Below are 13,049 nucleotides of genomic sequence, written 5' to 3'. Positions count from 1 at the left end.
TCTTCTTGGATTCGATACTGGCCGGAAAAAATGTTTCCAGAAGCCATTCCACTCTCTACTACTTCCCTCACAAATGAACAACTCGTTGCCTTAGTTTACGCGACCTCTTTCTCCAAACACAACTGAATCCTAAATGTTTGGAGAGAACATATCATCATCATCATCATTATCATCATCATCATCATCATCATCATAATTATCATTATCATCACCATCATCACTTGACTACGTCCATTGCAGGGCAAAGGCCTCTCCCATGTCTCTACAATTACCCCTGTAAGCGAAGCAGGTAGAGCTTCCGCCTCGCATGCAAGATGATCAGGGTTCAAACCTCGGTTCCGTGCAATTTTCCGCTGGATTTGAGTGAACTTATATAGCTGTATCAATATTGCGGGCAGAGCTGTTTAAAGCGGTAGTATGTCTTGCTGCTGAAAGAATGCGTGAAATGCAGACAACAGCCCTTGTGAGAAAACTGCCATAGAAAGTTTCCTTGTCCACTAGCGTAATTTATTTACACTCCTCCTCAGTGTACTGCAAGCAGCTGTTGAACAACATATGTCAAGAAAATCCGCGCAGCACACCTAACGATACAGCTTGAAAAGAGATTGGGAAATTAAATGAGAAGTCAACATTACAACAGGCTAAAGCTTTGACGGAACGAAAACAAGGTGATTCACTCAAAACTTTTTCTTCACTTGGCTGCGAAGAGACCACGTCAGCGCGATTAAACATTTTCTTCTGCCACTTCTATCTCCCGCCTTCATCCCATAAGTTCTACATTAAGTTCGTCGTGTCCATGCATGCATGATTAGCCTTACTACATCCCTACGGTGATCTCACATCTGCATTAGTGGATGATATATGCACAAAAAAACACTCCATTGTTTTTGACCATTTCAAGAAAAAACGGTCACGGTATTTAATAGGCGACATTATCACGGTTGTAATGACATCCAATACGAAACTTTACGACACCGTAAAATCGCATAGTTTGAAATATATTATTAAACTCCAAAATAAATTGAGCCTCTGGGCTTTTTCAGCAGCAATATCGATACACAGGCGTATTTTACGCTTCCATCTTGTACTCTAAGAATTTTTCACAAGTTATCAGCAAAATATGTTGAGTCATTCATGCTTCATTTTATTCAAGATTGACGCATTAATTACAATGCGCACCGAAAGCTGTATGGTGTATCTATCATGGACGAACAGAATTTAAAGGGATCACAAAAGGCCAGAAAGAGGAACAAGCAGTTTGATTACTGGAGCATCAACCTACAGAAATTCTATTTGTTTACCAGATTAATATTGGCATGACGTAGAGATTTCTAAGGAAGGACAAATTGTCAACATGTTTCTTTTTTTGTCGTGGTTGTTTGAAGTATATTTGGTTCAATGCTTGACATATGGTTAACGCAATCTGATTAGTTAGACAGGCAGTGCAGAACAGTGGGTCTAAAGATTAACAAGTAGAAATCCAACGTAATGTTCAACAGTCTAGCAAGGAAACAGCAGTTCACAATTGGCAGCGAGGTGCTGAAAGTGGTAAAGGAATCTCCTTAGGGCAGGTAGTGTCAGCTGATCTGGATAATGAGAGGGAAGTAACTGGAAGGATAAGAATGGGGTATAGCGCATATGGAAGGTTCTCTCAGATCAAGAGTGGCAGTTTGCCGATATCCCTCAAGAGAAAAGTATAGAACAGCTGTATCTTACCTGTACTGACCTACAGGACAGAAACGTGGAGGCTAACCAAAAACGGTTCAGCTTAAGTTAAGGACAGGGTAGCGAGCGATGGAAAGAAAAATGATAGGTGTATTGTTAAGAGACCAGAAGCGGACAGAGTGAGTGAGGAAAGGAACGCGGTTTAGTGACATCCTATCGAAATCAAGAGGAAGAAATGGGCTTGGGCAGGGCATGTAATGCGAAGGCAAGATAACCGCTGGTCCTTGAGGGTAACGGAGTGGATTCCAAGAGAAGGCAAGCGTAGCAAGGGGCGGCAGAAAGTTAGGTGGGCGGTTGAGATTAAGAAGTTTGCAGGCAAAGGGTGGATGCAGCTGGCAACGGACAGGGTTAATTGGAGAGACATGGGAGAGGCCTTTGCCTTGCAGTGGGCGCAGTCAGACTGATGATGGTGATGGTATCTGTGCGACGCCAATGACGCTGTTATGCTGAAGCCTTGAATCGATCAACTCTATTTGGTTATCTATTTTCTGGATTGAAAATTTATCCCATGTCATGACTCCAAACAATTCAGACTACCGAGATATTGTGGCAACTCCAGGGTTACAAATGATCAGGAATACCTGTGACTCGCATGGATACTGTTGCTATTTTCTCATGGATACTTTGGTTTAATTGAGTCGGCGAGATCAGAGGTAAAAACTATATGGTCTCGAAAAAACAGAGGCATTTGGCGAGTGTGTACTCTGTGGAACGCCAGAATTTAGCCACTTACATGTCAGTCGGTTCAAGCTATTGCTATGCAACGAAAACGCACTACTCACTTGTAACATTCGGTCGCAGAACAACAACCATTCGTGCCATGTGAGCCTGTGAGAGCACAGTAATGCAAGTAAGCCCAAGCAACAAAAGAAAGCAGCGACCTGACGCAAAATTGGCGAAACTTTTATTCAACAGCTTCACTAATGTGGCGCTCTTCGAAATTTTAGAGTCACTTTGGCAATGCCGGAACGCCTAATCTTTGAAGTGAGTAGGTTTCAGCATGGGTATTTTGTCCTCAAAAGCCTGCTTGCAAGAGTTGTTGAGTGCGTAGGCGATTTAAAAGTGAACTAGCGAAAGAACTTCCCTCTCGAACTTATTGATGACGGCTGTCGGAAAGCCCAATGGCACGCGGAAGGGCATCAACCTGGTGGACAAGTTCTCCACAGTGATATCTGCGCACAAGTAAGCACGCTACTGCTGAAACAGAAAAAAACAAAAATTGCTAAGTTATTCGTTTTGCCTGCCCGCGCAACATACCATACACAGAGAAGCATGCGCATTTTGTACAACTTTTTTCTTTGCCTTTGGGAGTGTTAATCCAAACACGAGCACATAAATTCCGTGAAGTGATCTGAATGATAAAATATCGGGAACAGAAATGAAGAGCAGGGTCGACAAGCTAGGGAAAGAATGACTTATAGCAAATGCAATTTTACCTTTTTAGTCGAAACTTCCAAAACTGAAGGAACGTGCTGGTGAAACATCTTTTAAAGATGTTCAGCGCGCTGACCTATTAGTGCAAAGCATGTATGATATATTTTTGTGTTCCAGAAGCAGCATTTCGCTGTACTTTAAGCTTTAAACTTACAATTCTTCTTAATAGTTATCAAGTATATTGTATAAGAACATTAATTTCTTAATTTAGAGAACCCTAAATGGCTATTCTGTGTTTGTGGCGTGGGGCTCATGAGCGCTAAGCCGATAGCCAGAGTGCTTCCATAGCCTGTGCTCGTTAAAGATAGTTAGGAGGGCAAGATGTTTTGGAAGTGTTTTGTATGGTGTATCGCTTAAAATTGTTAGGAGTTTCCTTGCACCTCCGCCTTCGGGTCGTTTCTCCGCGTATGTCGCGTCCTCTCTCTCTATATATTTTAACGATCATGGGAGGTTGCGGGCGCCGAGGCAACACTAGAACCATCTACCTCGTGAGTATTGAGAGCTACCTCGCTCTTCGGCCTCGGGAGTTCATCTCGTTCGGCTTTCTGCCAGCGCAACGAGGCGTCTCCAGAACGTAGCCCGCGAGTTCGCCCCAATACGACCTTGTAATGTTTCCTATGCCTAGCGTGGGCGAAGATTCGCTCGTAACCTTGCTCTTGAGTCGGACGATCACGGTTCCTTGGAGTATTTGTTGCTATAAGGCATTACTGCTGTAGTAGCAATAAATAACCTTTTTGTTAGACCGGGTTGTTTCTGTGTTCGGCAAAGCAAGGCCCGCCGTGGTTTGCGTGCGCTCATTAGCGCTCGTGACCACCACGAGGCACCGTCTGTGGTTTGAACGGTTAACCGCTAATAAGAGAGAAAAATCAATTTATCCTCCTATTTCCAACCCACGTCTGGCTTTCCAACGTGGGGCCTCCTCTTGGAAAACTGGGCCACTGCCTTTCCGGATCAAGAAAAGCTGGCTTTTGTACGCATTAATCGCGAAGTGCAAAGATTAGAGCGTTTTTTTGGGTGCATTAACGAAACGCGAGGCCTAGCCTAGGAGTTGGAAAGCCCGCAGCCAGCGACTATATACGGACCTGACGTAGTTGGTCTGAGTTTTTTCTGTGCAGAGGTTTCTTCTGTTACTTTTTTTGCATTTAGTAGATGTGCTTCTACAAACCGAGTTACAATGGGTGATGACTTCCTCGAAGACCTAGCCGGTGTGCCAGCTCATCACCTGGCTAAAATCGTCTGAAACGGTGGGTTCCGAGCGCTCAGAAGCTGATTCCTGCAGTTACTCAGGTCGCGCATTCAAGCAGTGCGCATGTACCCTTGCCATGGCACGTAAGCGTCACGTAAGCGTCCCGTAAGCGTCACATAAGCGGCACGTAAGCGACACGTAAGTAGCACGTAGTCGGTGGTTGTCACAGCGGTGGACAGGCCAAAGGCTTTCATGGCCTTCCTGCACCATGCCCGAAGTAACACGACAAGCTTGACCACTGTATTGAGAGCTTGTGCACATTGCTGTCCACTCGTTTCTGTAGACCCGCTCGAAATCGCAGAGGAAGGTTTGGTTTGGTTTATGGGGATTTAACATCCCAAATCGACTCAGGTTGTTAGGGGCGGCGTAGTGAAGGGCTCCGGAAAGTTATACCGCCTGGGGTTCTTTAACATGCACTTACATCGCACAGAACATTGACCTCTAGAATCTTGCCTTTATCGAAATTCGACCACCGGACCCGGGATTGAACCGGATTCTTCGGGTGAGCAGCCGAGCGCCATAACCAGTGAGCAACCGCGGCGGAGTGAAGGAAGAAAAGCTTAGGAGAGGCTCTCGCTATCCGAGCCACATGAAAAAAAAGTTGGGCCGACAATCACGAGTATTCACAAGGGCTATAGACTGGAAGTCTCTGGACGTAGTTGCAGTCGATAGTAATGCTGGGCGCAGCGGGGTCCGCTGAATCGCCGGCTTGTTTGGGATAGGCGAGATATTGTTTGCTGCGTATGCGGAAGACCGCTAAGACGGCGGCCGACTAGCGAGGCAGAGCCCTCACATCCGACTGCAAAAATATGACACAACGGCCTCTCCTCGATATTGTCACGGAAGACAGAGCGACAGTCCACTGACATACAGAATTCCACTCCAAGCCGGCGCGATGCACTTCCACGTCGTCACCTTCATGCGCCACTTGAGAGCACCAGGTTGCAATATTTTGCATCATCCACTCTAGAAACAGTCGAACCTCCAAACAACACTCGAAAAGTACGCTTTCATGAGTGGGCTTGGCGGACTTAAATTTGTACAATTGTAGTTCCTAATTCATTTTTGATTGCAGTATCATTTGCGTGCAGGATTTTCCGCGCTTACGGAGGCAACTTTAGTGGTCATTATTTTTCAAAAGAAGAATAAACGAAACTGCTTGCCATTTCACATAATTTCGCTTAGTTTTGGGTTCTGAGTGCGTTTTATCTAAGAAAATGCGGTCGCGTTTGGGTTCAGAATATCGAAAATGAGCTTCCGCTGGCGTTCAAGTAGTGCATCGTTATAGGTTACCTTCTCGCTTGAGGCAGGTTTCCTTTAACGGACGCGCGAGCTTGCAATTAAAAGTCACAAGGCTATCTTCGAGGTTGGATTATTAGATTGATACAATAACTGGCCAGTATTTTTCACAAATACATTTTCGCCACAATACAGGCAACAGTTGTATGCACGCTGCTGAAACTGAGGTCAAAAATTTATTGCAGTGTTCAGGAGCATGCGGGTTTTTCTTTGGATAGAGCTGATGTGTCAGAGCTATTATCACGAATTCCACTGACTCTCAAGTTTTCTCTTCTCGAGCGGCCCGGCCAATCATATAGACGACTGTTTAGTGCTGCAGTTCTGTTATAACCTTCAGGCCCGAATGTGCCTCAGTTCACTGCAAAACATTTTCTACTGCTGGAAGTTTCTTCTGCTTGTCTGTGATTTGCCATGCAAGAGAAGCTTGCCTAAGTCCGTGATAGGAGTGCATAGGGTCACGATGCCTGATGTTCGTTTTTATGTACAGCTGAGACCGATTCTTCATGTTGTTTACGGGGATCTTGTTTAGGCGGGCCAGTGTTTCACTCAGCATTGCCGCGCGTGAACATCCACAAACCAATATCGAAACTTTTTAAAACTCCAATTGGCATGGAAACAGCAGCAGATAAATATTTTTGGGTATTTTCAGGTAAATCTAAGGAGGGGAGCCCTCGTTCACGGGTAACGACGGGCGACAGGTTTATGTGCATCAGTGCTGTGCTTCTGTGACCACTCAGTGGAGCGCAAAGCAATTCCTGCAAAAAAAATTGTTGCTTTCTGATGAGCCAGCTGGTAGCTTGCCGCCGTCAGCCCACACTTCAGTGACAGTCAGCTTGAACTTCTTGTCGACGATCAACTGGAGGTCGTACTTGGGAACCAAACCTCTCAGGATAAAGTAGCAAGCAGTCCTTGAACCCCCAAAAAAGGAAACTATAGCATTCTTACAGCAGTCGCCTTTTCGCCGCACCTGGGAAAAGAAACATGGTTTTGACGCACTCCTAGGAATGATCACATAGACCACACTGACGCACTATTTTGTCAGAAACCTTTCTATTCAAAGGAGACTCAAGAAATTCTGACCAACCCGATAGCTGCATTGGTCTCTGGCGTTTTCAGTAAATAAGGAAAATAATGTGGTTCATTACACGAAACTTTCTGGAAAATCATCGGGAATGCTGCACCTCCTGTATGCTCTGAAATTTTTAGAGATTTCTAAGCGGAAAACACCAGAAATGCCAGTGATTATTTCAAAAGGCAAGAACAACAAAACACTCAAAGTGTGACGCAAATAATGCTAGACCACGGCCAAGAAAAAGACGAAAAAATATTGAGTTCCGTTAATAATGAGCAGCAGAGAAACAAAAGCAAGCCTAATAAGCGCGCAAAGAAGACAGTGCAAAGCACACACTGCTATGTGAAAGGTGGAACAGCAAACAGTTGATTCAACTGCAACAAAAACAACATTGAAATGCACAGATGCAAGGGGCACAATACAAAGCAATTAGACCTACTGGTGAAAAAGTGAACTAATTTGACTTTCAAAGATGATGATGATGATGCTAGGTTTTTAATGGCGCAAGGGCGACTGGGGCCAAAGAGCGCCAAACACAAGGTTTATGGTCAACTCGGGCTAAAATGTGTGCAGATGGTAAAGTTAAAACCAGGTGTATAGGGCCTAAGAGTACTGAGTATGTGCATGGTTATAGTTGGAAGAGGGTGTTTAAATATCTGGTGGAATGGCTCAAAGTGATGTAGCGGTTAAAACTTGTTTTCAAAGGAGTTATATATGAAAGACGAAGCCAGATAGCCTCAACCATAGTCCTTGAATGAGCAAGGAGGGCGAGGCGTCTTCTGGCAGTTATGGGTAGGCTCAGCACTCTGTTCAGCAATGAGGAGGTGCTGAGATTACTTTGAGTATGAAATCCCTCGTAAAAAACCTACATCAGTTAAAAATTGAAAAACCCTATCCAATGAGAACATGCGGTGATCACCTAAAAATAATGAAGGGTAAAGAAACCGTCAGAGTCAACAGTCACAATCTGTTCTGGCAGAGACGGTTCCATGCTTCAATGGCTGCGGCTAAAAATTGCTATTTGAATGTGTCACAGCGCGCAAAGCAAGGCCTGCTGCACATGAGATGATTTGCTCTCTCCGAATGTTTGAAGGGTGGCATGATATATTTTCTAGTATCTATGTTTATGGGACCTTGATAAAGGGGAAAAATGAACTTCATGACCACCGCATGTCGTCTTCACATTAGGGTCGGTATATTAGCTTGTTTGCGCCGAGCAGTGACTCTGTCGGGCGGCGAATATTTGGAATAAAAAAAACGGAGTGCCATGCTCTGTATTCTGTCTATCTTGTCGATTAGATAAGCTTGGTGCGGGAACCATGCGATACTGGCATATTCAATTATCTGCTGAACAAGGGTTTATATGCGGTTAATTTTACATCAGATGGTTCTGTAGCCAGCTTACGACGCAAGAAGTTGAGATGCCTGAATGCCTTTGCACATATTTTATCAATGTGAGCGTCCCATTTTAGTGTGCACGAAAAGGTGACACCCTAATATTTTACGGCGTCGGAACGTGTTACAGCTGTGCCTCTTATCTTGATTATATTTGAATATGTCCGGTACCTTCTTATGAGTGAAGCTGATGCATGTTATGCTGTTTGGGGTAGATTAGGGTATTGTTTTCTAAATAACTTAAGGTGGATTTGTTAATAATGTGTTCCATTAATTTGCAACAAGACCTAGTCAGAGAGATCGGCCGGTATAGGCCTATGTGCAACTTGTTACCACCTTTGTGTAATGGGTTTACATTTGCGACGAGCGAATCTGAAGGCAGTAGCGCTGCTTGAAGCGACGCCGGAAAATTCCTTTGTAAGAATGGAGCTAATTGCGCGCCATATTGTTTTATGAATGCATCTGAAATTTTATCGGGAGCAGACGCTTTTTTCGTGTAAACGTTTAAAAGGAGGTTCAGTATGCCAGGTTCAGTATAAAACTAGCTGAAATCGCTGAATTATAGATTCAATCAAAACGTCACTTGGGCGGGAAGAGCGTGTGGACACTGACTCGAAATAAGTGCTGAAATCGTTAGCAATAGCGTGTGCATCATATGTGACAAAACGAGCTATCTGAACCAGAGCTTTTCGGTGCCGTGTTTTTGATAGATAGCTCGATAATTTTTGCGGCTTGTTGAGCATAAAATTTGGTAGCGTATATGAGAAAAAGTTACCCCTTGCTTATTTTACTTCTATTTTCAATGTAGTAGACAGGTCAGCGATGGCCAATGGATTCTCTTTTTTTTTGTCTGCGCATTCTTTGCAAGTTTTTTTTTCAAGTGGGTGACATTCCGCGTGATTCAGGGTGCTTTCCTGTTTGCTCTTTTACGAGTTGTGGGAACAAAATACTCATCGCAATGCTTTATTGCGTATTTAAATTTAACTCATAAACCATCATCATAAGATGGCAATAGTGAGAAATTCTCAAAAGCTGTTTCTAAATAGTCTAACATGCTTACATCATCTGCTCTACTGTAGTCTTTAAATTCACTGTAGGGATGGTTTCTGTTACACGCCTGTAGCGTTATCATTTTATGATACGAGATACCATCTTCTATGCAGATTTCTGGTTTTAGAGTGTTCGAGACAAATGCCAGGTCCAGTACTGACGCGGCGCCTCCTCGCTGCTTTGTTGGACGATTAACGAGCTCATGCATTGCATCATGTATTTTACAGGGCAGTTAGGACACCTGTACACACCACCTAACAGAACCGACGTGCCACACATAATATGGGTGTACCAGTCACAAATGTTTCTCATTCGGGAATGACCGTTACAACAAAAACTGCAGCACTAAACAATCGTCTTGATGATTTCCCGGGCCGCTTGGGAATAAAAAACTTGAGAGTCAATGGAATTCCCGATAACACATCTGAAACATCGGCTGTCCCAAAAAAAAAAAACCCTGTCCCCTCCTGAACACTGCAATGAATTTTAACCTTAGTTCGAGCGACGAGTATACATCTGTGGGCTGTATAGTTGGGAAAATGTATTTGTGAGAAATATTGGCCATTTATTGTATAATTACAATAATCCAACCTCGAAGATAGCCTTGTGGCCCCTAATTGCAAGCTTAATGTTCATCAATGTCCGTTAAAGAAAACCTGCCTCGAGCGACAAGGTAACCTAAAACGTTGCACTACTTCGAGAACCCCAGTGAACGCTCGATCATGTTCCACAAGCTGAAACGAAACTCAGCAGTAGTTTTTTTTAGATTAAGCACATCTAGAACCTAAATCTAAGTGAAATTATGTGTACTGAGAAGTTGTTGTGTACATTTTTTGTTGAAAAAATAATGATGCTCAAATTTGCTTGAGTAGGAGCAGAAAATCCTGCACGCAAATCTTATTGCAAACCAAAAATGAACCAGGTCCTGTCAATGTACAAATTAACATCAGCCATACTCACTCGTGAGAGCTTACTTTCCGAGCGTTGTTTGGAGACTGGACTGTTTCCAGCGTGCATAATGAAAAATATTCACGAGAGTCCATTGCGTCCTATTTTTGAAGTCGGACGTGAGGGCTTTGCCCGTTTGAAGAAGAAAGTATTCGTGCGCTGAAAATTATTTCGTACTGCCAACTTCTCTTATAAATTCTCGGTTGTGTTCGTGAAACCTATGCTTTAGACAGTCGCTGCCTGGTCATCCGCCTTCTTCTTACCAACCTTGGCTTTATCAGCTATCAGAGCAGTGTGCTGAGTTTTTATTTTAATAGTTGCTGATTCCACTTGCGTAAATACTTTTTTTATACTATCTGGTCGTCATGCCTTAATGTAATCAAGTATGCACGTGCCTCGTTCAGTTTGTACCTCTTATTATGGTTAATTACGACAAGTGGTGCCATTCATTTGAGCTGCAGAGTTTTATGCATGTTGACAGCTATACCCTTATTGATTGGGGATCGCACAGCTAGTTCTCTTCTGTCGGCTCACCCACGACAGTAAAGTACTACCACGCTAATTATAACTGCGTTCGACTTAACGTTCACTAGTTCAAGTAAAACTGCTTAGCTAGCCTGCTTGTGAGTGACATTAGCACCTACCGCTCCATCACAGGCCATACTGCTGGAGTTCTCAGTTGCACCGCAATGGTCCGGGCTGAGGGTCGGTGCTTATTTGGCGGGTTTATACTGGTTGTTTACTCTAAGCTGCTCTGTAGTTTTTAAGAATATAGTTCGTGAGTTAGAAAACAGTTTTTCGGCACAACATTGTTAGCAGTGTAGCACAACAGAATGTAGATCATCATAATCATCTTTTTCAGCCTGACTTCGTTCACTGCAGGGGAAATTGATCTCCCATACTTCTCCTACTAGGTCGGTACTGTTCTGGATGGGGCCACGTTATCCGCGCAAATATCTTTATATCATACGCCCATCTAAATTTCTGTTCCCATCCAGTCCGTTCACCTTAGCGGCCATCGTATATCTTGTTTTCGCATTACATGTCTGGCCCAAGCCCATTTCTTCTTCTTGATTTCGACAATGATGTCATTAACCCGCGTTTGTTCCCTCACCCATTCGGCCCACTTCCTGTACTTCAATATTACACCTATGATTTTCATTTCCACAGTCAGCAAGGTTGCCCTCAACTTAAGTTGAACCTTTTTCGTTATCCTTGACGCTTCTGCCTCGTACGTGAACACCGGCAAGATGCAGCTGTGATATACCCATAATCTGAGAGAACCGGCCAAATGCGTTCCATTTCATTCTTTTCTTCTATTTATTTCTCTCTCTCCGCACGGATCTGCGGTCACTGTGTGTCCTAAGTACACGCATTCTCGTACCACTTACTGCCCTCGCTACCAATCCTAAACTCCTGCTCCCTTCCAAGAGTATAACATTATTTTGGTTTTCAGCATATTGATCTTTAGACCAACCATTCTGCTCTGCATGTCTAAGTCATTGATTATTTTTCGCAGTTCATTCCCTGAGTAACTTAGTAGGGCAATGTAATCAGCCAATCACAGATTACTGATGTATTCTCCACTAACTCTTATATCCATAGCCAATGCTCTGATTACCTCTTGCAAACACGCGGTGAATAGGGTTAGAGAAATCGGGCCTCCCGGTCTGAAACCCTTTCTTATTGAAATTTTGTTGCCGACTTTATGAAGGTGATTGGTACCCGTCGAGACGTTATAGATATTTTCAAGTATATTCACATCAGGCTTATTAGAGCCTGATTCTGTAACGTCTGCATGACTGCGGAGGATTCTACTGAGTCAAATGATGCGTAGTAATCTATGAAAGCTCTGTAAAAGACTTAGTTATATACTTCGCAGTTCTCTATGGCCTGACTTAAAGTGTGAATATTGTCGGTTGTCGAGTAGCCTTTACGAAATCCGGCCTGTTCATTTGCTTGATTGAAGTCTGAGGCGGTCCTGACTCTATTAGCGATTGCTGTAGTAAACAGTTTGCACGAAACAGAGAGTAAGCTATTCATTGTGCTATTTTTTAGGTCTTTGCCGTCTGCTTTTTTGAATAATTGTAATATTAGCGTTCTTCTATAAAGTTACGGTACGGTCGAGGTCATAAGGCAATGCGTATACAGGGTGGCTATTTTTTCTAGCACAATCTTCCCTTCGTCCTTCAAGAAATCTGCTGTTACATGATCCTCACTAGCTGCGTTTCCCCTTTGCATTGCTCCTACGGCTTTTTAACTTCCTTTTTTTGTCACTGGCTGTTTGCTGCTGTCTCTCTCATTAACGTTCTGATTACATTGGCTACTTTATAGACATGGTGTGAACTGTTCGGCTACTTAAATTATCTGATTCACAATGTTATTGAAAATCTCTTTGTCTTTTAACAAATTCGTGCGATTTTTGCTTGTGCCTAGTTTTCTCCACAACGCTTTCATGCCACTTCCGTTGTGTACAGCATGCTAGATTCTCTCTATATTAAACTTCCTTATTACGGTTACCTTGCATTTATTGATTAGCTTTGATCCCTCTGCGAGTGTAACAGGCATGGGTGGGCTAGTTGGTGGCAAACAATGGAGTTATTGCGACCGCGAAAAACGACGCGGGACAAAGAAAAGAAAGCACAGTACAAAACGCGGAGCTGTGTCACGTGAAGGTACCTGCTGTCTATCAGGTGTGATTACGAATCTTGCATAAATGTGGTCTTCCATGTAGTAAACCTCACTTGAAGTCCGCGTTTTGTACTGTGCTTACCTCTCTTTGTCCCTCGTCTTTTTGCGCGGTTTCAATATGCACCCTCTGCCAGGTCGAGTCTGTCCCTGGGCGTAGATGATCTCATGCTTTGGCGTTTCTTAATGAGA

Source organism: Amblyomma americanum, chromosome 9, assembly GCF_052857255.1.
Source record: "Amblyomma americanum isolate KBUSLIRL-KWMA chromosome 9, ASM5285725v1, whole genome shotgun sequence".
In the NCBI taxonomy this organism is placed as follows: Eukaryota; Metazoa; Arthropoda; class Arachnida; order Ixodida; family Ixodidae; genus Amblyomma; species Amblyomma americanum.
This window is presented reverse-complemented; position numbering follows the sequence as displayed.